This window comes from Clavelina lepadiformis, chromosome 4, assembly GCF_947623445.1.
Source record: "Clavelina lepadiformis chromosome 4, kaClaLepa1.1, whole genome shotgun sequence".
Classification (NCBI taxonomy): Eukaryota; Metazoa; Chordata; class Ascidiacea; order Aplousobranchia; family Clavelinidae; genus Clavelina; species Clavelina lepadiformis.
In genome coordinates, this window is record NC_135243.1 from 18,487,059 (window position 1) to 18,503,506 (window position 16,448).

Consider the following 16,448-nt stretch of genomic DNA (forward strand, 5'->3'; position numbering starts at 1 on the left):
AATATACAGCATGACTAAAATGCTTACAACACCCGGTATTCCCAGGCGGTCACCCATCCAAGTACTAACCGGGCCCGAGGTTGCTTAACTTCCGAGATCGAACGAGATCGGGTCTACTCAACCTGGTATGGTCGTAGACGATTTCAAAAGAAAGAAAATGGCCTTTTCAATTATAATTCGATTGCATAGGAAATTCAAAAACGCAAACAGTTGCTATAAATTTCATTGAAATATACAGCATGACTAAAATGCTTACAACACCCGATATTCCCAGGCGGTCACCCATCCAAGTACTAACCGGGCCCGATCGGTTGCTTAACTTCCGAGATCGGGTCTACTCAACCTGGTATGGTCGTAGGCGATTTCAAAAGAAAGAAAATGGCCTTTTCAATTATAATTCGATTGCATAGGAAGTTTGACAAAAGCAAACAGTTGCTATAAATTTGATTGAAATATACAGCATGACTAAAATGCTTACAACACCCGGTATTCCCAGGCGGTCACCCATCCAAGTACTAACCGGGCCCGAGGTTGCTTAACTTCCAAGATCGAACGAGATCGGGTCTACTCAACCTGGTATGGTCGTAGGCGTTTTCAAAAGAAAGAAAATGGCTTTTTCAATTATAATTCGATTGCATAGGAAGTTTGACAAAAGCAAACAGTTGCTAGAAATTTCATTGAAATATACAGCATGACTAAAATGCTTACAACACCCGGTATTCCCAGGCGGTCACCCATCCAAGTACTAACCGGGCCCGAGGTTGCTTAACTTCCGAGATCGAACGAGATCGGGTCTACTCAACCTGGTATGGTCGTAGGCGATTTCAAAAGAAAGAAAATGGCTTTTTCAATTATAATTCGATTGCATAGGAAATTCAAAAACGCAAACAGTTGCTATAAATTTCATTGAAATATACAGCATGACTAAAATGCTTACAACACCCGGTATTCCCAGGCGGTCACCCATCCAAGTACTAACCGAGCCCGAGGTTGCTTAACTTCCGATATCGGGTATACTCAACCTGGTATGGTCGTAGGCGATTTCAAAAAAAAAAAAATGGCCTTTTCAATTATAATTCGATTGCATAGGAAGTTAGACAAAAGCAAACAGTTGCTATAAATTTGATTGAAATATACAGCATGACTAAAATGCTTACAACACCCGGTATTCCCAGGCGGTCACCCATCCAAGTACTAACCGGGCCCGAGGTTGCTTAACTTCCGAGATCGAACGAGATCGGGTCTACTCAACCTGGTATGGTCGTAGGCGAATTCAAAAGAAAGACAATGGCCTTTTCAATTATAATTCGATTGCATAAGAAATTCAAAAACGCAAACAGTTGCTAGAAATTTGATTGAAATATACAGCATGACTAAAATGCTAACAACACCCGGTATTCCCAGGCGGTCACCCATCCAAGTACTCCCTGGGCCCGAGGTTGCTTAACTTCCGAGATCGAACGAAATCGGTCTACTCAACCTGGTATGGTCGTAAGCGATTTCAAAAGAAAGAAAATGGCCTTTTCAATTATAATTCGATTGCATAGGAAATTTTAGAAAGGCAAACAGTTGCTAGAAATTTCATTGAAATATACAGCATGACTAAAATGCTTACACCACCCGGTATTCCCAGGCGGTCACCCATCCAAGTACTAACCGGGCCCGAGGTTGTTTAACTTCCGAGATCGAACGAGATCGGGTCTACTCAACCTGGTATGGTCGTAGGCGATTTCAAAAGAAAGAAAATGGCCTTTTCAAATATAATTCGCTTGCATAGGAAATTCAAAAACGCAAACAGTTGCTATAAATTTGATTGAAATATACAGCATGACTAAAATGCTTACAACACCCGGTATTCCCAGGCGGTTCACCATCCAAGTACTAACCGGGCCCGAGGTTGCTTAACTTCCGAGATCGAACGAGATCGGGTCTACTCAACCTGGTATGGTCGTAGGCGATTTCAAAAGAAAGAAAATGGCCTTTTCAATTATAATTCGATTGCATAGAGAGTTTGACAAAGGCAAACAATTGCTAGAATTTTGATTGAAATATACAGCATGACTAAAATGCTTACAAAACCCGGTATTCCCAGGCGGTCACCCATCCAAGTACTAACCGGGCCCGAGGTTGCTTAACTTCCGAGATCGAACGAGATCGGGTCTACTCAACCTGGTATGGTCGTAGGCGAATTCAAAAGAAAGCAAATGGCCTTTTCAATTATAATTCGATTGCATAGGAAGTTTGACAAAGGCAAACAATTGCTAGAAATTTGATTGAAATATACAGCATGACTAAAATGCTTACAACACCCGGTATTCCCAGGCGGTCACCCATCCAAGTACTAACCGGGCCCGAGGTTGCTTAACTTCCGAGATCGAACGAGATCGGGTCTACTCAACCTGGTATGATCGTAGGCGATTTCAAAAGAAAGAAAATGGCCTTTTCAATTATAATTCCATTGCATAGGAAGTTTGACAACAGCAAACAGTTGCTAGAAATTTCATTGAAATATACAGCATGACTAAAATGCTTACAACACCCGGTATTCCCAGGCGGTCACCCATCCAAGTACTAACCGGGCCCGAGGTTGCTTAACTTCCAAGATCGAACGAGATCGGGTCTACTCAACCTGGTATGGTCGTAGGCGTTTTCAAAAGAAAGAAAATGGCTTTTTCAATTATAATTCGATTGCATAGGAAGTTTGACAAAAGCAAACAGTTGCTAGAAATTTCATTGAAATATACAGCATGACTAAAATGCTTACAACACCCGGTATTCCCAGGCGGTCACCCATCCAAGTACTAACCGGGCCCGAGGTTGCTTAACTTCCGAGCTCGAACGAGATCGGGTCTACTCAACCTGGTATGGTCGTAGGCGTTTTCAAAAGAAAGAAAATGGCCTTTTCAATTATAATTCGATTGCATAGGAAGTTTGACAAAAGCAAACAGTTGCTATAAATTTGATTGAAATATACAGCATGACTAAAATGCTTACAACACCTGGTATTACCAGGCGGTCACCCATCCAAGTACTAACCGGGCCCGAGGTTGTTTAACTTCCGAGATCGAACGAGATCGGGTCTACTCAACCTGGTATGGTCGTAGGCGATTTCAAAAGAAAGAAAATGGCCTTTTCAAATATAATTCGCTTGCATAGGAAAATCAAAAACGCAAACAGTTGCTATAAATTTGATTGAAATATACAGCATGACTAAAATGCTTACAACACCCGGTATTCCCAGGCGGTCACCCATCCAAGTACTAACCGGGCCCGAGGTTGCTTAACTTCCGAGATCGAACGAGATCGGGTCTACTCAACCTGGTATGGTCGTAGGCGAATTCAAAAGAAAGAAAATGGCATTTTCAATTATAATTCGATTGCATAAGAAATTTAAAAACGCAAACCGTTGCTAGAAATTTGATTGAAATATACAGCATGACTAAAATGCTTACAACACTCGGTATTCCCAGGCGGTCACCCATCCAAGTACTAACCGGGCCCGAGGTTGCTTAACTTCCGAGATCGAACGAGATCGGGTCTACTCAACCTGGTATGGTCGTAGGCGATTTCAAAAGAAAGAAAATGGCCTTTTCAATTATAATTCGATTGCATAGAGAGTTTGACAAAGGCAAACAATTGCTAGAAATTTGATTGAAATATACAGCATGACTAAAATGCTTACAACACCCGGTATTCCCAGGCGGTCACCCATCCAAGTACTAACCGGGCCCGAGGTTGTTTAACTTCCGAGATCGAACGAGATCGGGTCTACTCAACCTGGTATGGTCGTAGACGATTTCAAAAGAAAGAAAATGGCCTTTTCAATTATAATTCGATTGCATAGGAAATTCAAAAACGCAAACAGTTGCTATAAATTTCATTGAAATATACAGCATGACTAAAATGCTTACAACACCCGGTATTCCCAGGCGGTCACCCATCCAAGTACTAACCGGGCCCGATCGGTTGCTTAACTTCCGAGATCGGGTATACTCAACCTGGTATGGTCGTAGGCGATTTCAAAAGAAAGAAAATGGCCTTTTCAATTATAATTCGATTGCATAGGAAGTTTGACAAAAGCAAACAGTTGCTAGAAATTTGATTGAAATATACAGCATGACTAAAATGCTTACAACACCCGGTATTCCCAGGCGGTCACCCATCCAAGTACTAACCGGGCCCGAGGTTGCTTAACTTCCGAGATCGAACGAGATCGGGTCTACTCAACCTGGTATGGTCGTAGGCGATTTCAAAACAAAGAAAATGGCCTTTTCAATTATAATTCGATTGCATAGGAAGTTTTACAAAGGCAAACAGTTGCTAGAAATTTCATTGAAATATACAGCATGACTAAAATGCTTACAACACCTGGTATTCCCAGGCGGTCACCCATCCAAGTACTAACCGGGCCCGAGGTTGTTTAACTTCCGAGATCGAACGAGATCGGGTCTACTCAACCTTGTATGGTCGTAGGCGAATTCAAAAGAAAGAAAATGGCCTTTTCAATTATAATTCGATTGCATAAGAAATTTAAAAACGCAAACCGTTGCTAAAAATTTGATTGAAATATACAGCATGACTAAAATGCTTACAACACTCGGTATTCCCAGGCGGTCACCCATCCAAGTACTAACCGGGCCCGAGGTTGCTTAACTTCCGAGATCGAACGAGATCGGGTCTACTCAACCTGGTATGGTCGTAGGCGATTTCAAAAGAAAGAAAATGGCCTTTTCAATTATAATTCGATTGCATAAAGAGTTTGACAAAGGCAAACAATTGCTAGAAATTTGATTGAAATATACAGCATGACTAAAATGCTTACAACACCTGGTATTCCCAGGCGGTCACCCATCCAAGTACTAACCGGGCCCGAGGTTGCTTAACTTCCGAGATCGAACGAGAACGGGTGTACTCAACCTGGTATGGTCGTAGGCGATTTCAAAAGAAAGAAAATGGCCTTTTAAATTATAATTCGATTGCATAGGAAATTTGACAAAGGCAAACAGTTGCCAGAAATTTGATTGAAATATACAGCATGACTAAAATGCTTACAACACCCGGTATTCCAGGCGGTCACCCATCCAAGTACTAACCGGGCCCGAGGTTGCTTAACTTCCGAGATCGAACGAGATCGGGTCTACTCAACCTGGTATGGTCGTAGGCGAATTCAAAAGAAAGAAAATGGCCTTTTCAATTATAATTCGATTGCATAAGAAATTTAAAAACGCAAACCGTTGCTAGAAAATTGATTGAAATATACAGCATGACTAAAATGCTTACAACACTCGGTATTCCCAGGCGGTCACCCATCCAAGTACTAACCGGGCCCGAGGTTGCTTAACTTCCGAGATCGAACGAGATCGGGTCTACTCAACCTGGTATGGTCGTAGGCGATTTCAAAAGAAAGAAAATGGCCTTTTCAATTATAATTCGATTGCATAGAGAGTTTGACAAAGGCAAACAATTGCTAGAAATTTGATTGAAATATACAGCATGACTAAAATGCTTACAAAACCCGGTATTCCCAGGCGGTCACCCATCCAAGTACTAACCGGGCCCGAGGTTGTTTAACTTCCGAGATCGAACGAGATCGGGTCTACTCAACCTGGTATGGTCGTAGGCGATTTCAAAACAAAGAAAATGGCCTTTTCAATTATAATTCGATTGCATAGGAAATTCAAAAACGCAAACAGTTGCTATAAATTTCATTGAAATATACAGCATGACTAAAATGCTTACAACACCCGGTATTCCCAGGCGGTCACCCATCCAAGTACTAACCGGGCCCGATCGGTTGCTTAACTTCCGAGATCGGGTATACTCAACCTGGTATGGTCGTAGGCGATTTCAAAAGAAAGAAAATGGCCTTTTCAATTATAATTCGATTGCATAGGAAGTTTGACAAAAGCAAACAGTTGCTAGAAATTTGATTGAAATATACAGCATGACTAAAATGCTTACAACACCCGGTATTCCCAGGCGGTCACCCATCCAAGTACTAACCGGGCCCGAGGTTGCTTAACTTCCGAGATCGAACGAGATCGGGTCTACTCAACCTGGTATGGTCGTAGGCGATTTCAAAACAAAGAAAATGGCCTTTTCAATTATAATTCGATTGCATAGGAAGTTTTACAAAGGCAAACAGTTGCTAGAAATTTCATTGAAATATACAGCATGACTAAAATGCTTACAACACCTGGTATTCCCAGGCGGTCACCCATCCAAGTACTAACCGGGCCCGAGGTTGTTTAACTTCCGAGATCGAACGAGATCGGGTCTACTCAACCTTGTATGGTCGTAGGCGAATTCAAAAGAAAGAAAATGGCCTTTTCAATTATAATTCGATTGCATAAGAAATTTAAAAACGCAAACCGTTGCTAAAAATTTGATTGAAATATACAGCATGACTAAAATGCTTACAACACTCAGTATTCCCAGGCGGTCACCCATCCAAGTACTAACCGGGCCCGAGGTTGCTTAACTTCCGAGATCGAACGAGATCGGGTCTACTCAACCTGGTATGGTCGTAGGCGATTTCAAAAGAAAGAAAATGGCCTTTTCAATTATAATTCGATTGCATAAAGAGTTTGACAAAGGCAAACAATTGCTAGAAATTTGATTGAAATATACAGCATGACTAAAATGCTTACAACACCTGGTATTCCCAGGCGGTCACCCATCCAAGTACTAACCGGGCCCGAGGTTGCTTAACTTCCGAGATCGAACGAGAACGGGTGTACTCAACCTGGTATGGTCGTAGGCGATTTCAAAAGAAAGAAAATGGCCTTTTAAATTATAATTCGATTGCATAGGAAATTTGACAAAGGCAAACAGTTGCCAGAAATTTGATTGAAATATACAGCATGACTAAAATGCTTACAACACCCGGTATTCCAGGCGGTCACCCATCCAAGTACTAACCGGGCCCGAGGTTGCTTAACTTCCGAGATCGAACGAGATCGGGTCTACTCAACCTGGTATGGTCGTAGGCGAATTCAAAAGAAAGAAAATGGCCTTTTCAATTATAATTCGATTGCATAAAAAATTCAAAAACGCAAACAGTGGCTAGAAATTTGATTGAAATATACAGCATGACTAAAATGCTTACAACACCCGGTATTCCCAGGCGGTCACCCATCCAAGTACTAACCGGGCCCGAGGTTGCTTAACTTCCGAGATCGAACGAAATCGGTCTACTCAACCTGGTATGGTCGTAAGCGATTTCAAAAGAAAGAAAATGGCCTTTTCAATTATAATTCGATTGCATAGGAAATTTTACAAAGGCAAACAGTTGCTAGAAATTTCATTGAAATATACAGCATGACTAAAATGCTTACAACACCTGGTATTCCCAGGCGGTCACCCATCCAAGTACTAACCGGGCCCGAGGTTGTTTAACTTCCGAGATCGAACGAGATCGGGTCTACTCAACCTGGTATGGTCGTAGGCGATTTCAAAAAAAAGAAAATGGCCTTTTCAAATATAATTCGCTTGCATAGGAAATTCAAAAACGCAAACAGTTGCTATAAATTTGATTGAAATATACAGCATGACTAAAATGCTTACAACACCCGGTATTCCCAGGCGGTCACCCATCCAAGTACTAACCGGGCCCGAGGTTGCTTAACTTCCGAGATCGAACGAGATCGGGTCTACTCAACCTGGTATGGTCGTAGGCGAATTCAAAAGAAAGAAAATGGCCTTTTCAATTATAATTCGATTGCATAAGAAATTTAAAAACGCAAACCGTTGCTAGAAATTTGATTGAAATATACAGCATGACTAAAATGCTTACAACACTCGGTATTCCCAGGCGGTCACCCATCCAAGTACTAACCGGGCCCGAGCTTGCTTAACTTCCGAGATCGAACGAGATCGGGTCTACTCAACCTGGTATGGTCGTAGGCGATTTCAAAAGAAAGAAAATGGCCTTTTCAATTATAATTCGATTGCATAGAGAGTTTGAAAAAGGCAAACAATTGCTAGAAATTTGATTGAAATATACAGCATGACTAAAATGCTTACAAAACCCGGTATTCCCAGGCGGTCACCCATCCAACTACTAACCGGGCCCGAGGTTGCTTAACTTCCGAGATCGAACGAGATCGGGTCTACTCAACCTGGTATGGTCGTAGGCGAATTCAAAAGAAAGCAAATGGCCTTTTCAATTATAATTCGATTGCATAGGAAGTTTGACAAAGGCAAACAATTGCTAGAAATTTGATTGAAATATACAGCATGACTAAAATGCTTACAAAACCCGGTATTCCCAGGCGGTCACCCATCCAAGTACTAACCGGGCCCGAGGTTGCTTAACTTCCGAGATCGAACGAGATCGGGTCTACTCAACCTGGTATGGTCGTAGGCGAATTCAAAAGAAAGCAAATGGCCTTTTCAATTATAATTCGATTGCATAGGAAGTTTGACAAAGGCAAACAATTGCTGGAAATTTGATTGAAATATACAGCATGACTAAAATGCTTACAACACCCGGTATTCCCAGGCGGTCACCCATCCAAGTACTAACCGGGCCCGATCGGTTGCTTAACTTCCGAGATCGGGTATACTCAACCTGGTATGGTCGTAGGCGATTTCAAAAGAAAGAAAATGGCCTTTTCAATTATAATTCGATTGCATAGGAAGTTTGACAAAAGCAAACAGTTGCTAGAAATTTGATTGAAATATACAGCATGACTAAAATGCTTACAACACCCGGTATTCCCAGGCGGTCACCCATCCAAGTACTAACCGGGCCCGAGGTTGCTTAACTTCCGAGATCGAACGAGATCGGGTCTACTCAACCTGGTATGGTCGTAGGCGATTTCAAAACAAAGAAAATGGCCTTTTCAATTATAATTCGATTGCATAGGAAGTTTTACAAAGGCAAACAGTTGCTAGAAATTTCATTGAAATATACAGCATGACTAAAATGCTTACAACACCTGGTATTCCCAGGCGGTCACCCATCCAAGTACTAACCGGGCCCGAGGTTGTTTAACTTCCGAGATCGAACGAGATCGGGTCTACTCAACCTGGTATGGTCGTAGGGGATTTCAAAAGAAAGAAAATGGCCTTTTCAAATATAATTCGCTTGCATAGGAAATTCAAAAACGCAAACAGTTGCTATAAATTTGATTGAAATATACAGCATGACTAAAATGCTTACAACACCCGGTATTCCCAGGCGGTCACCCATCCAAGTACTAACCGGGCCCGAGGTTGCTTAACTTCCGAGATCGAAGGAGATCGGGTTTACTCAACCTGGTATGGTCGTAGGCGAAGTCAAAAGAAAGAAAATGGCTTTTTCAATTATAATTCGATTGCATAGAGAGTTTGACAAAGGCAAACAATTGCTAGAAATTTGATTGAAATATACAGCATGACTAAAATGCTTACAAAACCCGGTATTCCCAGGCGGTCACCCATCCAAGTACTAACCGGGCCCGAGGTTGTTTAACTTCCGAGATCGAACGAGATCGGGTCTACTCAACCTGGTATGGTCGTAGGCGAATTCAAAAGAAAGCAAATGGCCTTTTCAATTATAATTCGATTGCATAGGAAGTTTGACAAAAGCAAACAATTGCTAGAAATTTGATTGAAATATACAGCATGACTAAAATGCTTACAACACCCGGTATTCCCAGGCGGTCACCCATCCAAGTACTAACCGGGCCCGAGGTTGCTTAACTTCCGAGATCGAACGAGATCGGGTATACTCAACCTGGTATGATCGTAGGCGATTTCAAAAGAAAGAAAATGGCCTTTTCAATTATAATTCGATTGCATAGGAAGTTTGACAAAAGCAAACAGTTGCTAGAAATTTCATTGAAATATACAGCATGACTAAAATGCTTACAACATCCGGTATTCCCAGGCGGTCACCCATCCAAGTACTAACCGGGCCCGAGGTTGCTTAACTTCCGAGATCGAACGAGATCGGGTCTACTCAACCTGGTATGGTCGTAGGCGTTTTCAAAAGAAAGAAAATGGCTTTTTCAATTATAATTCGATTGAATAGGAAGTTTGACAAAAGCAAACAGTTGCTAGAAATTTCATTGAAATATACAGCATGACTAAAATGCTTACAACACCCGGTATTCCCAGGCGGTCACCCATCCAAGTACTAACCGGGCCCGAGGTTGCTTAACTTCCGAGATCGAACGAGATCGGGTCTACTCAACCTGGTATGGTCGTAGACGATTTCAAAAGAAAGAAAATGGCCTTTTCAATTATAATTCGATTGCATAGGAAATTCAAAAACGCAAACAGTTGCTATAAATTTCATTGAAATATACAGCATGACTAAAATGCTTACAACACCCGATATTCCCAGGCGGTCACCCATCCAAGTACTAACCGGGCCCGATCGGTTGCTTAACTTCCGAGATCGGGTCTACTCAACCTGGTATGGTCGTAGGCGATTTCAAAAGAAAGAAAATGGCCTTTTCAATTATAATTCGATTGCATAGGAAGTTTGACAAAAGCAAACAGTTGCTATAAATTTGATTGAAATATACAGCATGACTAAAATGCTTACAACACCCGGTATTCCCAGGCGGTCACCCATCCAAGTACTAACCGGGCCCGAGGTTGCTTAACTTCCAAGATCGAACGAGATCGGGTCTACTCAACCTGGTATGGTCGTAGGCGTTTTCAAAAGAAAGAAAATGGCTTTTTCAATTATAATTCGATTGCATAGGAAGTTTGACAAAAGCAAACAGTTGCTAGAAATTTCATTGAAATATACAGCATGACTAAAATGCTTACAACACCCGGTATTCCCAGGCGGTCACCCATCCAAGTACTAACCGGGCCCGAGGTTGCTTAACTTCCGAGATCGAACGAGATCGGGTCTACTCAACCTGGTATGGTCGTAGGCGATTTCAAAAGAAAGAAAATGGCTTTTTCAATTATAATTCGATTGCATAGGAAATTCAAAAACGCAAACAGTTGCTATAAATTTCATTGAAATATACAGCATGACTAAAATGCTTACAACACCCGGTATTCCCAGGCGGTCACCCATCCAAGTACTAACCGAGCCCGAGGTTGCTTAACTTCCGATATCGGGTATACTCAACCTGGTATGGTCGTAGGCGATTTCAAAAAAAAAAAAATGGCCTTTTCAATTATAATTCGATTGCATAGGAAGTTAGACAAAAGCAAACAGTTGCTATAAATTTGATTGAAATATACAGCATGACTAAAATGCTTACAACACCCGGTATTCCCAGGCGGTCACCCATCCAAGTACTAACCGTGCCCGAGGTTGCTTAACTTCCGAGATCGAACGAGATCGGGTCTACTCAACCTGGTATGGTCGTAGGCGAATTCAAAAGAAAGACAATGGCCTTTTCAATTATAATTCGATTGCATAAGAAATTCAAAAACGCAAACAGTTGCTAGAAATTTGATTGAAATATACAGCATGACTAAAATGCTAACAACACCCGGTATTCCCAGGCGGTCACCCATCCAAGTACTCCCTGGGCCCGAGGTTGCTTAACTTCCGAGATCGAACGAAATCGGTCTACTCAACCTGGTATGGTCGTAAGCGATTTCAAAAGAAAGAAAATGGCCTTTTCAATTATAATTCGATTGCATAGGAAATTTTAGAAAGGCAAACAGTTGCTAGAAATTTCATTGAAATATACAGCATGACTAAAATGCTTACACCACCTGGTATTCCCAGGCGGTCACCCATCCAAGTACTAACCGGGCCCGAGGTTGTTTAACTTCCGAGATCGAACGAGATCGGGTCTACTCAACCTGGTATGGTCGTAGGCGATTTCAAAAGAAAGAAAATGGCCTTTTCAAATATAATTCGCTTGCATAGGAAATTCAAAAACGCAAACAGTTGCTATAAATTTGATTGAAATATACAGCATGACTAAAATGCTTACAACACCCGGTATTCCCAGGCGGTTCACCATCCAAGTACTAACCGGGCCCGAGGTTGCTTAACTTCCGAGATCGAACGAGATCGGGTCTACTCAACCTGGTATGGTCGTAGGCGATTTCAAAAGAAAGAAAATGGCCTTTTCAATTATAATTCGATTGCATAGAGAGTTTGACAAAGGCAAACAATTGCTAGAATTTTGATTGAAATATACAGCATGACTAAAATGCTTACAAAACCCGGTATTCCCAGGCGGTCACCCATCCAAGTACTAACCGGGCCCGAGGTTGCTTAACTTCCGAGATCGAACGAGATCGGGTCTACTCAACCTGGTATGGTCGTAGGCGAATTCAAAAGAAAGCAAATGGCCTTTTCAATTATAATTCGATTGCATAGGAAGTTTGACAAAGGCAAACAATTGCTAGAAAATTGATTGAAATATACAGCATGACTAAAATGCTTACAACACCCGGTATTCCCAGGCGGTCACCCATCCAAGTACTAACCGGGCCCGAGGTTGCTTAACTTCCGAGATCGAACGAGATCGGGTCTACTCAACCTGGTATGATCGTAGGCGATTTCAAAAGAAAGAAAATGGCCTTTTCAATTATAATTCGATTGCATAGGAAGTTTGACAACAGCAAACAGTTGCTAGAAATTTCATTGAAATATACAGCATGACTAAAATGCTTACAACACCCGGTATTCCCAGGCGGTCACCCATCCAAGTACTAACCGGGCCCGAGGTTGCTTAACTTCCAAGATCGAACGAGATCGGGTCTACTCAACCTGGTATGGTCGTAGGCGTTTTCAAAAGAAAGAAAATGGCTTTTTCAATTATAATTCGATTGCATAGGAAGTTTGACAAAAGCAAACAGTTGCTAGAAATTTCATTGAAATATACAGCATGACTAAAATGCTTACAACACCCGGTATTCCCAGGCGGTCACCCATCCAAGTACTAACCGGGCCCGAGGTTGCTTAACTTCCGAGCTCGAACGAGATCGGGTCTACTCAACCTGGTATGGTCGTAGGCGATTTCAAAAGAAAGAAAATGGCCTTTTCAATTATAATTCGATTGCATAGGAAGTTTGACAAAAGCAAACAGTTGCTATAAATTTGATTGAAATATACAGCATGACTAAAATGCTTACAACACCTGGTATTACCAGGCGGTCACCCATCCAAGTACTAACCGGGCCCGAGGTTGTTTAACTTCCGAGATCGAACGAGATCGGGTCTACTCAACCTGGTATGGTCGTAGGCGATTTCAAAAGAAAGAAAATGGCCTTTTCAAATATAATTCGCTTGCATAGGAAAATCAAAAACGCAAACAGTTGCTATAAATTTGATTGAAATATACAGCATGACTAAAATGCTTACAACACCCGGTATTCCCAGGCGGTCACCCATCCAAGTACTAACCGGGCCCGAGGTTGCTTAACTTCCGAGATCGAACGAGATCGGGTCTACTCAACCTGGTATGGTCGTAGGCGAATTCAAAAGAAAGAAAATGGCCTTTTCAATTATAATTCGATTGCATAAGAAATTTAAAAACGCAAACCGTTGCTAGAAATTTGATTGAAATATACAGCATGACTAAAATGCTTACAACACTCGGTATTCCCAGGCGGTCACCCATCCAAGTACTAACCGGGCCCGAGGTTGCTTAACTTCCGAGATCGAACGAGATCGGGTCTACTCAACCTGGTATGGTCGTAGGCGATTTCAAAAGAAAGAAAATGGCCTTTTCAATTATAATTCGATTGCATAGAGAGTTTGACAAAGGCAAACAATTGCTAGAAATTTGATTGAAATATACAGCATGACTAAAATGCTTACAAAACCCGGTATTCCCAGGCGGTCACCCATCCAAGTACTAACCGGGGCCGAGGTTGCTTAACTTCCGAGATCGAACGAGATCGGATCTACTCAACCTGGTATGGTCGTAGGCGAATTCAAAAGAAAGCAAATGGCCTTTTCAATTATAATTCGATTGCATAGGAAGTTTGACAAAGGCAAACAATTGCTAGAAATTTGATTGAAATATACAGCATGACTAAAATGCTTACAACACCCGGTATTCCCAGGCGGTCACCCATCCAAGTACTAACCGGGCCCGAGGTTGCTTAACTTCCGAGATCGAACGAGATCGGGTCTACTCAACCTGGTATGATCGTAGGCGATTTCAAAAGAAAGAAAATGGCCTTTTCAATTATAATTCGATTGCATAGGAAGTTTGACAAAAGCAAACAGTTGCTATAAATTTCATTGAAATATACAGCATGACTAAAATGCTTACAACACCCGGTATTCCCAGGCGGTCACCCATCCAAGTACTAACCGGGCCCGAGGTTGCTTAACTTCCAAGATCGAACGAGATCGGGTCTACTCAACCTGGTATGGTCGTAGGCGTTTTCAAAAGAAAGAAAATGGCTTTTTCAATTATAATTCGATTGCATAGGAAGTTTGACAAAAGCAAACAGTTGCTAGAAATTTCATTGAAATATACAGCATGACTAAAATGCTTACAACACCCGGTATTCCCAGGCGGTCACCCATCCAAGTACTAACCGGGCCCGAGGTTGCTTAACTTCCGAGATCGAACGAGATCGGTCTACTCAACCTGGTATGGTCGTAGACGATTTCAAAAGAAAGAAAATGGCCTTTTCAATTATAATTCGATTGCATAGGAAATTCAAAAACGCAAACAGTTGCTATAAATTTCATTGAAATATACAACATGACTAAAATGCTTACAACACCCGGTATTCCCAGGCGGTCACCCATCCAAGTACTAACCGGGCCCGATCGGTTGCTTAACTTCCGAGATCGGGTATACTCAACCTGGTATGGTCGTTGGCGATTTCAAAAGAAAGAAAATGGCCTTTTCAATTATAATTCGATTGCATAGGAAGTTTGACAAAAGCAAACAGTTGCTATAAATTTGATTGAAATATACAGCATGACTAAAATGCTTACAACACCCGGTATTCCCAGGCGGTCACCCATCCAAGTACTAACCGGGCCCGAGGTTGCTTAACTTCCGAGATCGAACGAGATCGGGTCTACTCAACCTGGTATGGTCGTAGGCGATTTCAAAAGAAAGAAAATGGCCTTTTCAATTATAATTCGATTGCATAGGATGTTTTACAAAGGCAAACAGTTGCTAGAAATTTCATTGAAATATACAGCATGACTAAAATGCTTACACCACCTGGTATTCCCAGGCGGTCACCCATCCAAGTACTAACCGGGCCCGAGGTTGTTTAACTTCCGAGATCGAACGAGATCGGGTCTACTCAACCTGGTATGGTCGTAGGCGATTTCAAAAGAAAGAAAATGGCCTTTTCAAATATAATTCGCTTGCATAGGAAATTCAAAAACGCAAACAGTTGCTATAAATTTGATTGAAATATACAGCATGACTAAAATGCTTACAACACCCGGTATTCCCAGGCGGTTCACCATCCAAGTACTAACCGGGCCCGAGGTTGCTTAACTTCCGAGATCGAACGAGATCGGGTCTACTCAACCTGGTATGGTCGTAGGCGATTTCAAAAGAAAGAAAATGGCCTTTTCAATTATAATTCGATTGCATAGAGAGTTTGACAAAGGCAAACAATTGCTAGAATTTTGATTGAAATATACAGCATGACTAAAATGCTTACAAAACCCGGTATTCCCAGGCGGTCACCCATCCAAGTACTAACCGGGCCCGAGGTTGCTTAACTTCCGAGATCGAACGAGATCGGGTCTACTCAACCTGGTATGGTCGTAGGCGAATTCAAAAGAAAGCAAATGGCCTTTTCAATTATAATTCGATTGCATAGGAAGTTTGACAAAGGCAAACAATTGCTAGAAATTTGATTGAAATATACAGCATGACTAAAATGCTTACAACACCCGGTATTCCCAGGCGGTCACCCATCCAAGTACTAACCGGGCCCGAGGTTGCTTAACTTCCGAGATCGAACGAGATCGGGTCTACTCAACCTGGTATGATCGTAGGCGATTTCAAAAGAAAGAAAATGGCCTTTTCAATTATAATTCGATTGCATAGGAAGTTAGACAAAAGCAAACAGTTGCTATAAATTTGATTGAAATATACAGCATGACTAAAATGCTTACAACACCCGGTATTCCCAGGCGGTCACCCATCCAAGTACTAACCGGGCCCGAGGTTGCTTAACTTCCGAGATCGAACGAGATCGGGTCTACTCAACCTGGTATGGTCGTAGGCGATTTCAAAAGAAAGAAAATGGCCTTTTCAATTATAATTCGATTGCATAGAGAGTTTGACAAAGGCAAACAATTGCTAGAATTTTGATTGAAATATACAGCATGACTAAAATGCTTACAAAACCCGGTATTCCCAGGCGGTCACCCATCCAAGTACTAACCGGGCCCGAGGTTGCTTAACTTCCGAGATCGAACGAGATCGGGTCTACTCAACCTGGTATGGTCGTAGGCGAATTCAAAAGAAAGCAAATGGCCTTTTCAATTATAATTCGATTGCATAGGAAGTTTGACAAAGGCAAACAATTGC

The 16,448-nt window shown here is 41.8% G+C and overlaps 61 non-coding genes and 11 pseudogenes across 61 annotated transcripts; all 72 read right to left on the reverse strand.

The window, feature by feature from the left end:
- Nucleotides 1-20: 20 nt before the first annotated feature.
- On the reverse strand, nucleotides 21-139 carry LOC143458020 (5S ribosomal RNA). The gene has a single exon (XR_013117660.1). It is a non-coding gene; the product is annotated as a 5S ribosomal RNA (ribosomal RNA).
- A 110-nt stretch (nucleotides 140-249) lies between these two features.
- LOC143457182 (5S ribosomal RNA) lies at nucleotides 250-360 on the reverse strand (annotated as a pseudogene).
- Nucleotides 361-471: 111 nt separating this feature from the next.
- Nucleotides 472-590, reverse strand: LOC143453973 (5S ribosomal RNA). Its single transcript, XR_013115619.1, has one exon. It is a non-coding gene; the product is annotated as a 5S ribosomal RNA (ribosomal RNA).
- A 111-nt stretch (nucleotides 591-701) lies between these two features.
- LOC143456455 (5S ribosomal RNA) lies at nucleotides 702-820 on the reverse strand. Its single transcript, XR_013117055.1, has one exon. It is a non-coding gene; the product is annotated as a 5S ribosomal RNA (ribosomal RNA).
- A 110-nt stretch (nucleotides 821-930) lies between these two features.
- LOC143456556 (5S ribosomal RNA) lies at nucleotides 931-1,039 on the reverse strand (annotated as a pseudogene).
- Nucleotides 1,040-1,150: 111 nt separating this feature from the next.
- Nucleotides 1,151-1,269, reverse strand: LOC143456467 (5S ribosomal RNA). Its single transcript, XR_013117056.1, has one exon. It is a non-coding gene; the product is annotated as a 5S ribosomal RNA (ribosomal RNA).
- Nucleotides 1,270-1,379: 110 nt separating this feature from the next.
- On the reverse strand, nucleotides 1,380-1,497 carry LOC143456203 (5S ribosomal RNA; annotated as a pseudogene).
- Nucleotides 1,498-1,608: 111 nt separating this feature from the next.
- Nucleotides 1,609-1,727, reverse strand: LOC143454246 (5S ribosomal RNA). The gene has a single exon (XR_013115880.1). It is a non-coding gene; the product is annotated as a 5S ribosomal RNA (ribosomal RNA).
- Nucleotides 1,728-1,837: 110 nt separating this feature from the next.
- LOC143454614 (5S ribosomal RNA) lies at nucleotides 1,838-1,956 on the reverse strand. The gene has a single exon (XR_013116228.1). It is a non-coding gene; the product is annotated as a 5S ribosomal RNA (ribosomal RNA).
- A 111-nt stretch (nucleotides 1,957-2,067) lies between these two features.
- Nucleotides 2,068-2,186, reverse strand: LOC143454223 (5S ribosomal RNA). The gene has a single exon (XR_013115858.1). It is a non-coding gene; the product is annotated as a 5S ribosomal RNA (ribosomal RNA).
- Nucleotides 2,187-2,297: 111 nt separating this feature from the next.
- LOC143457476 (5S ribosomal RNA) lies at nucleotides 2,298-2,416 on the reverse strand. Its single transcript, XR_013117172.1, has one exon. It is a non-coding gene; the product is annotated as a 5S ribosomal RNA (ribosomal RNA).
- A 111-nt stretch (nucleotides 2,417-2,527) lies between these two features.
- Nucleotides 2,528-2,646, reverse strand: LOC143453975 (5S ribosomal RNA). The gene has a single exon (XR_013115621.1). It is a non-coding gene; the product is annotated as a 5S ribosomal RNA (ribosomal RNA).
- A 111-nt stretch (nucleotides 2,647-2,757) lies between these two features.
- LOC143453587 (5S ribosomal RNA) lies at nucleotides 2,758-2,876 on the reverse strand. The gene has a single exon (XR_013115247.1). It is a non-coding gene; the product is annotated as a 5S ribosomal RNA (ribosomal RNA).
- Nucleotides 2,877-2,987: 111 nt separating this feature from the next.
- Nucleotides 2,988-3,106, reverse strand: LOC143454580 (5S ribosomal RNA). Its single transcript, XR_013116196.1, has one exon. It is a non-coding gene; the product is annotated as a 5S ribosomal RNA (ribosomal RNA).
- Nucleotides 3,107-3,216: 110 nt separating this feature from the next.
- LOC143456479 (5S ribosomal RNA) lies at nucleotides 3,217-3,335 on the reverse strand. The gene has a single exon (XR_013117057.1). It is a non-coding gene; the product is annotated as a 5S ribosomal RNA (ribosomal RNA).
- A 110-nt stretch (nucleotides 3,336-3,445) lies between these two features.
- LOC143454152 (5S ribosomal RNA) lies at nucleotides 3,446-3,564 on the reverse strand. The gene has a single exon (XR_013115789.1). It is a non-coding gene; the product is annotated as a 5S ribosomal RNA (ribosomal RNA).
- A 111-nt stretch (nucleotides 3,565-3,675) lies between these two features.
- Nucleotides 3,676-3,794, reverse strand: LOC143453847 (5S ribosomal RNA). The gene has a single exon (XR_013115497.1). It is a non-coding gene; the product is annotated as a 5S ribosomal RNA (ribosomal RNA).
- Nucleotides 3,795-3,904: 110 nt separating this feature from the next.
- On the reverse strand, nucleotides 3,905-4,015 carry LOC143456901 (5S ribosomal RNA; annotated as a pseudogene).
- Nucleotides 4,016-4,126: 111 nt separating this feature from the next.
- Nucleotides 4,127-4,245, reverse strand: LOC143456490 (5S ribosomal RNA). Its single transcript, XR_013117058.1, has one exon. It is a non-coding gene; the product is annotated as a 5S ribosomal RNA (ribosomal RNA).
- Nucleotides 4,246-4,356: 111 nt separating this feature from the next.
- LOC143454609 (5S ribosomal RNA) lies at nucleotides 4,357-4,475 on the reverse strand. The gene has a single exon (XR_013116223.1). It is a non-coding gene; the product is annotated as a 5S ribosomal RNA (ribosomal RNA).
- Nucleotides 4,476-4,585: 110 nt separating this feature from the next.
- LOC143454153 (5S ribosomal RNA) lies at nucleotides 4,586-4,704 on the reverse strand. Its single transcript, XR_013115790.1, has one exon. It is a non-coding gene; the product is annotated as a 5S ribosomal RNA (ribosomal RNA).
- Nucleotides 4,705-4,815: 111 nt separating this feature from the next.
- LOC143457962 (5S ribosomal RNA) lies at nucleotides 4,816-4,934 on the reverse strand. The gene has a single exon (XR_013117605.1). It is a non-coding gene; the product is annotated as a 5S ribosomal RNA (ribosomal RNA).
- A 111-nt stretch (nucleotides 4,935-5,045) lies between these two features.
- LOC143454927 (5S ribosomal RNA) lies at nucleotides 5,046-5,163 on the reverse strand. The gene has a single exon (XR_013116529.1). It is a non-coding gene; the product is annotated as a 5S ribosomal RNA (ribosomal RNA).
- A 110-nt stretch (nucleotides 5,164-5,273) lies between these two features.
- Nucleotides 5,274-5,392, reverse strand: LOC143454154 (5S ribosomal RNA). The gene has a single exon (XR_013115791.1). It is a non-coding gene; the product is annotated as a 5S ribosomal RNA (ribosomal RNA).
- Nucleotides 5,393-5,503: 111 nt separating this feature from the next.
- Nucleotides 5,504-5,622, reverse strand: LOC143454627 (5S ribosomal RNA). The gene has a single exon (XR_013116239.1). It is a non-coding gene; the product is annotated as a 5S ribosomal RNA (ribosomal RNA).
- Nucleotides 5,623-5,732: 110 nt separating this feature from the next.
- Nucleotides 5,733-5,843, reverse strand: LOC143456903 (5S ribosomal RNA; annotated as a pseudogene).
- Nucleotides 5,844-5,954: 111 nt separating this feature from the next.
- Nucleotides 5,955-6,073, reverse strand: LOC143456502 (5S ribosomal RNA). Its single transcript, XR_013117059.1, has one exon. It is a non-coding gene; the product is annotated as a 5S ribosomal RNA (ribosomal RNA).
- A 111-nt stretch (nucleotides 6,074-6,184) lies between these two features.
- Nucleotides 6,185-6,303, reverse strand: LOC143454610 (5S ribosomal RNA). The gene has a single exon (XR_013116224.1). It is a non-coding gene; the product is annotated as a 5S ribosomal RNA (ribosomal RNA).
- A 110-nt stretch (nucleotides 6,304-6,413) lies between these two features.
- On the reverse strand, nucleotides 6,414-6,532 carry LOC143454835 (5S ribosomal RNA). Its single transcript, XR_013116440.1, has one exon. It is a non-coding gene; the product is annotated as a 5S ribosomal RNA (ribosomal RNA).
- Nucleotides 6,533-6,643: 111 nt separating this feature from the next.
- LOC143457976 (5S ribosomal RNA) lies at nucleotides 6,644-6,762 on the reverse strand. The gene has a single exon (XR_013117618.1). It is a non-coding gene; the product is annotated as a 5S ribosomal RNA (ribosomal RNA).
- Nucleotides 6,763-6,873: 111 nt separating this feature from the next.
- Nucleotides 6,874-6,991, reverse strand: LOC143454928 (5S ribosomal RNA). Its single transcript, XR_013116530.1, has one exon. It is a non-coding gene; the product is annotated as a 5S ribosomal RNA (ribosomal RNA).
- Nucleotides 6,992-7,101: 110 nt separating this feature from the next.
- On the reverse strand, nucleotides 7,102-7,219 carry LOC143454725 (5S ribosomal RNA). The gene has a single exon (XR_013116335.1). It is a non-coding gene; the product is annotated as a 5S ribosomal RNA (ribosomal RNA).
- Nucleotides 7,220-7,330: 111 nt separating this feature from the next.
- LOC143457066 (5S ribosomal RNA) lies at nucleotides 7,331-7,449 on the reverse strand. The gene has a single exon (XR_013117113.1). It is a non-coding gene; the product is annotated as a 5S ribosomal RNA (ribosomal RNA).
- Nucleotides 7,450-7,559: 110 nt separating this feature from the next.
- LOC143456514 (5S ribosomal RNA) lies at nucleotides 7,560-7,678 on the reverse strand. The gene has a single exon (XR_013117060.1). It is a non-coding gene; the product is annotated as a 5S ribosomal RNA (ribosomal RNA).
- A 110-nt stretch (nucleotides 7,679-7,788) lies between these two features.
- LOC143454853 (5S ribosomal RNA) lies at nucleotides 7,789-7,907 on the reverse strand. The gene has a single exon (XR_013116458.1). It is a non-coding gene; the product is annotated as a 5S ribosomal RNA (ribosomal RNA).
- A 111-nt stretch (nucleotides 7,908-8,018) lies between these two features.
- Nucleotides 8,019-8,137, reverse strand: LOC143454969 (5S ribosomal RNA). Its single transcript, XR_013116570.1, has one exon. It is a non-coding gene; the product is annotated as a 5S ribosomal RNA (ribosomal RNA).
- Nucleotides 8,138-8,248: 111 nt separating this feature from the next.
- LOC143454224 (5S ribosomal RNA) lies at nucleotides 8,249-8,367 on the reverse strand. The gene has a single exon (XR_013115859.1). It is a non-coding gene; the product is annotated as a 5S ribosomal RNA (ribosomal RNA).
- Nucleotides 8,368-8,478: 111 nt separating this feature from the next.
- Nucleotides 8,479-8,589, reverse strand: LOC143456904 (5S ribosomal RNA; annotated as a pseudogene).
- A 111-nt stretch (nucleotides 8,590-8,700) lies between these two features.
- Nucleotides 8,701-8,819, reverse strand: LOC143456526 (5S ribosomal RNA). Its single transcript, XR_013117061.1, has one exon. It is a non-coding gene; the product is annotated as a 5S ribosomal RNA (ribosomal RNA).
- A 111-nt stretch (nucleotides 8,820-8,930) lies between these two features.
- LOC143454160 (5S ribosomal RNA) lies at nucleotides 8,931-9,049 on the reverse strand. Its single transcript, XR_013115797.1, has one exon. It is a non-coding gene; the product is annotated as a 5S ribosomal RNA (ribosomal RNA).
- Nucleotides 9,050-9,159: 110 nt separating this feature from the next.
- LOC143457591 (5S ribosomal RNA) lies at nucleotides 9,160-9,278 on the reverse strand. Its single transcript, XR_013117280.1, has one exon. It is a non-coding gene; the product is annotated as a 5S ribosomal RNA (ribosomal RNA).
- Nucleotides 9,279-9,389: 111 nt separating this feature from the next.
- LOC143454628 (5S ribosomal RNA) lies at nucleotides 9,390-9,508 on the reverse strand. Its single transcript, XR_013116240.1, has one exon. It is a non-coding gene; the product is annotated as a 5S ribosomal RNA (ribosomal RNA).
- Nucleotides 9,509-9,619: 111 nt separating this feature from the next.
- Nucleotides 9,620-9,738, reverse strand: LOC143457250 (5S ribosomal RNA). Its single transcript, XR_013117134.1, has one exon. It is a non-coding gene; the product is annotated as a 5S ribosomal RNA (ribosomal RNA).
- A 111-nt stretch (nucleotides 9,739-9,849) lies between these two features.
- Nucleotides 9,850-9,968, reverse strand: LOC143454270 (5S ribosomal RNA). Its single transcript, XR_013115903.1, has one exon. It is a non-coding gene; the product is annotated as a 5S ribosomal RNA (ribosomal RNA).
- Nucleotides 9,969-10,079: 111 nt separating this feature from the next.
- Nucleotides 10,080-10,198, reverse strand: LOC143458021 (5S ribosomal RNA). Its single transcript, XR_013117661.1, has one exon. It is a non-coding gene; the product is annotated as a 5S ribosomal RNA (ribosomal RNA).
- Nucleotides 10,199-10,308: 110 nt separating this feature from the next.
- LOC143457183 (5S ribosomal RNA) lies at nucleotides 10,309-10,419 on the reverse strand (annotated as a pseudogene).
- A 111-nt stretch (nucleotides 10,420-10,530) lies between these two features.
- Nucleotides 10,531-10,649, reverse strand: LOC143453976 (5S ribosomal RNA). Its single transcript, XR_013115622.1, has one exon. It is a non-coding gene; the product is annotated as a 5S ribosomal RNA (ribosomal RNA).
- Nucleotides 10,650-10,760: 111 nt separating this feature from the next.
- Nucleotides 10,761-10,879, reverse strand: LOC143456537 (5S ribosomal RNA). The gene has a single exon (XR_013117062.1). It is a non-coding gene; the product is annotated as a 5S ribosomal RNA (ribosomal RNA).
- Nucleotides 10,880-10,989: 110 nt separating this feature from the next.
- Nucleotides 10,990-11,098, reverse strand: LOC143456557 (5S ribosomal RNA; annotated as a pseudogene).
- A 111-nt stretch (nucleotides 11,099-11,209) lies between these two features.
- LOC143454239 (5S ribosomal RNA) lies at nucleotides 11,210-11,328 on the reverse strand. Its single transcript, XR_013115874.1, has one exon. It is a non-coding gene; the product is annotated as a 5S ribosomal RNA (ribosomal RNA).
- Nucleotides 11,329-11,438: 110 nt separating this feature from the next.
- LOC143456204 (5S ribosomal RNA) lies at nucleotides 11,439-11,556 on the reverse strand (annotated as a pseudogene).
- Nucleotides 11,557-11,667: 111 nt separating this feature from the next.
- On the reverse strand, nucleotides 11,668-11,786 carry LOC143454017 (5S ribosomal RNA). Its single transcript, XR_013115662.1, has one exon. It is a non-coding gene; the product is annotated as a 5S ribosomal RNA (ribosomal RNA).
- A 110-nt stretch (nucleotides 11,787-11,896) lies between these two features.
- LOC143454615 (5S ribosomal RNA) lies at nucleotides 11,897-12,015 on the reverse strand. Its single transcript, XR_013116229.1, has one exon. It is a non-coding gene; the product is annotated as a 5S ribosomal RNA (ribosomal RNA).
- A 111-nt stretch (nucleotides 12,016-12,126) lies between these two features.
- LOC143454225 (5S ribosomal RNA) lies at nucleotides 12,127-12,245 on the reverse strand. The gene has a single exon (XR_013115860.1). It is a non-coding gene; the product is annotated as a 5S ribosomal RNA (ribosomal RNA).
- A 111-nt stretch (nucleotides 12,246-12,356) lies between these two features.
- Nucleotides 12,357-12,475, reverse strand: LOC143457477 (5S ribosomal RNA). Its single transcript, XR_013117173.1, has one exon. It is a non-coding gene; the product is annotated as a 5S ribosomal RNA (ribosomal RNA).
- A 111-nt stretch (nucleotides 12,476-12,586) lies between these two features.
- Nucleotides 12,587-12,705, reverse strand: LOC143453977 (5S ribosomal RNA). The gene has a single exon (XR_013115623.1). It is a non-coding gene; the product is annotated as a 5S ribosomal RNA (ribosomal RNA).
- Nucleotides 12,706-12,816: 111 nt separating this feature from the next.
- LOC143453588 (5S ribosomal RNA) lies at nucleotides 12,817-12,935 on the reverse strand. Its single transcript, XR_013115248.1, has one exon. It is a non-coding gene; the product is annotated as a 5S ribosomal RNA (ribosomal RNA).
- Nucleotides 12,936-13,046: 111 nt separating this feature from the next.
- LOC143454581 (5S ribosomal RNA) lies at nucleotides 13,047-13,165 on the reverse strand. Its single transcript, XR_013116197.1, has one exon. It is a non-coding gene; the product is annotated as a 5S ribosomal RNA (ribosomal RNA).
- Nucleotides 13,166-13,275: 110 nt separating this feature from the next.
- LOC143456550 (5S ribosomal RNA) lies at nucleotides 13,276-13,394 on the reverse strand. The gene has a single exon (XR_013117064.1). It is a non-coding gene; the product is annotated as a 5S ribosomal RNA (ribosomal RNA).
- A 110-nt stretch (nucleotides 13,395-13,504) lies between these two features.
- Nucleotides 13,505-13,623, reverse strand: LOC143454155 (5S ribosomal RNA). The gene has a single exon (XR_013115792.1). It is a non-coding gene; the product is annotated as a 5S ribosomal RNA (ribosomal RNA).
- A 111-nt stretch (nucleotides 13,624-13,734) lies between these two features.
- On the reverse strand, nucleotides 13,735-13,853 carry LOC143455779 (5S ribosomal RNA; annotated as a pseudogene).
- A 111-nt stretch (nucleotides 13,854-13,964) lies between these two features.
- On the reverse strand, nucleotides 13,965-14,083 carry LOC143457478 (5S ribosomal RNA). The gene has a single exon (XR_013117174.1). It is a non-coding gene; the product is annotated as a 5S ribosomal RNA (ribosomal RNA).
- Nucleotides 14,084-14,194: 111 nt separating this feature from the next.
- Nucleotides 14,195-14,313, reverse strand: LOC143453978 (5S ribosomal RNA). Its single transcript, XR_013115624.1, has one exon. It is a non-coding gene; the product is annotated as a 5S ribosomal RNA (ribosomal RNA).
- A 111-nt stretch (nucleotides 14,314-14,424) lies between these two features.
- On the reverse strand, nucleotides 14,425-14,542 carry LOC143455143 (5S ribosomal RNA). Its single transcript, XR_013116735.1, has one exon. It is a non-coding gene; the product is annotated as a 5S ribosomal RNA (ribosomal RNA).
- Nucleotides 14,543-14,652: 110 nt separating this feature from the next.
- On the reverse strand, nucleotides 14,653-14,763 carry LOC143457057 (5S ribosomal RNA; annotated as a pseudogene).
- Nucleotides 14,764-14,874: 111 nt separating this feature from the next.
- Nucleotides 14,875-14,993, reverse strand: LOC143456561 (5S ribosomal RNA). The gene has a single exon (XR_013117065.1). It is a non-coding gene; the product is annotated as a 5S ribosomal RNA (ribosomal RNA).
- Nucleotides 14,994-15,104: 111 nt separating this feature from the next.
- On the reverse strand, nucleotides 15,105-15,223 carry LOC143454018 (5S ribosomal RNA). The gene has a single exon (XR_013115663.1). It is a non-coding gene; the product is annotated as a 5S ribosomal RNA (ribosomal RNA).
- A 110-nt stretch (nucleotides 15,224-15,333) lies between these two features.
- LOC143454616 (5S ribosomal RNA) lies at nucleotides 15,334-15,452 on the reverse strand. The gene has a single exon (XR_013116230.1). It is a non-coding gene; the product is annotated as a 5S ribosomal RNA (ribosomal RNA).
- A 111-nt stretch (nucleotides 15,453-15,563) lies between these two features.
- On the reverse strand, nucleotides 15,564-15,682 carry LOC143454227 (5S ribosomal RNA). The gene has a single exon (XR_013115862.1). It is a non-coding gene; the product is annotated as a 5S ribosomal RNA (ribosomal RNA).
- A 111-nt stretch (nucleotides 15,683-15,793) lies between these two features.
- LOC143457479 (5S ribosomal RNA) lies at nucleotides 15,794-15,912 on the reverse strand. Its single transcript, XR_013117175.1, has one exon. It is a non-coding gene; the product is annotated as a 5S ribosomal RNA (ribosomal RNA).
- Nucleotides 15,913-16,023: 111 nt separating this feature from the next.
- LOC143456572 (5S ribosomal RNA) lies at nucleotides 16,024-16,142 on the reverse strand. The gene has a single exon (XR_013117066.1). It is a non-coding gene; the product is annotated as a 5S ribosomal RNA (ribosomal RNA).
- A 111-nt stretch (nucleotides 16,143-16,253) lies between these two features.
- Nucleotides 16,254-16,372, reverse strand: LOC143454228 (5S ribosomal RNA). The gene has a single exon (XR_013115863.1). It is a non-coding gene; the product is annotated as a 5S ribosomal RNA (ribosomal RNA).
- Between the last annotated feature and the right edge of the window lie 76 nt (nucleotides 16,373-16,448).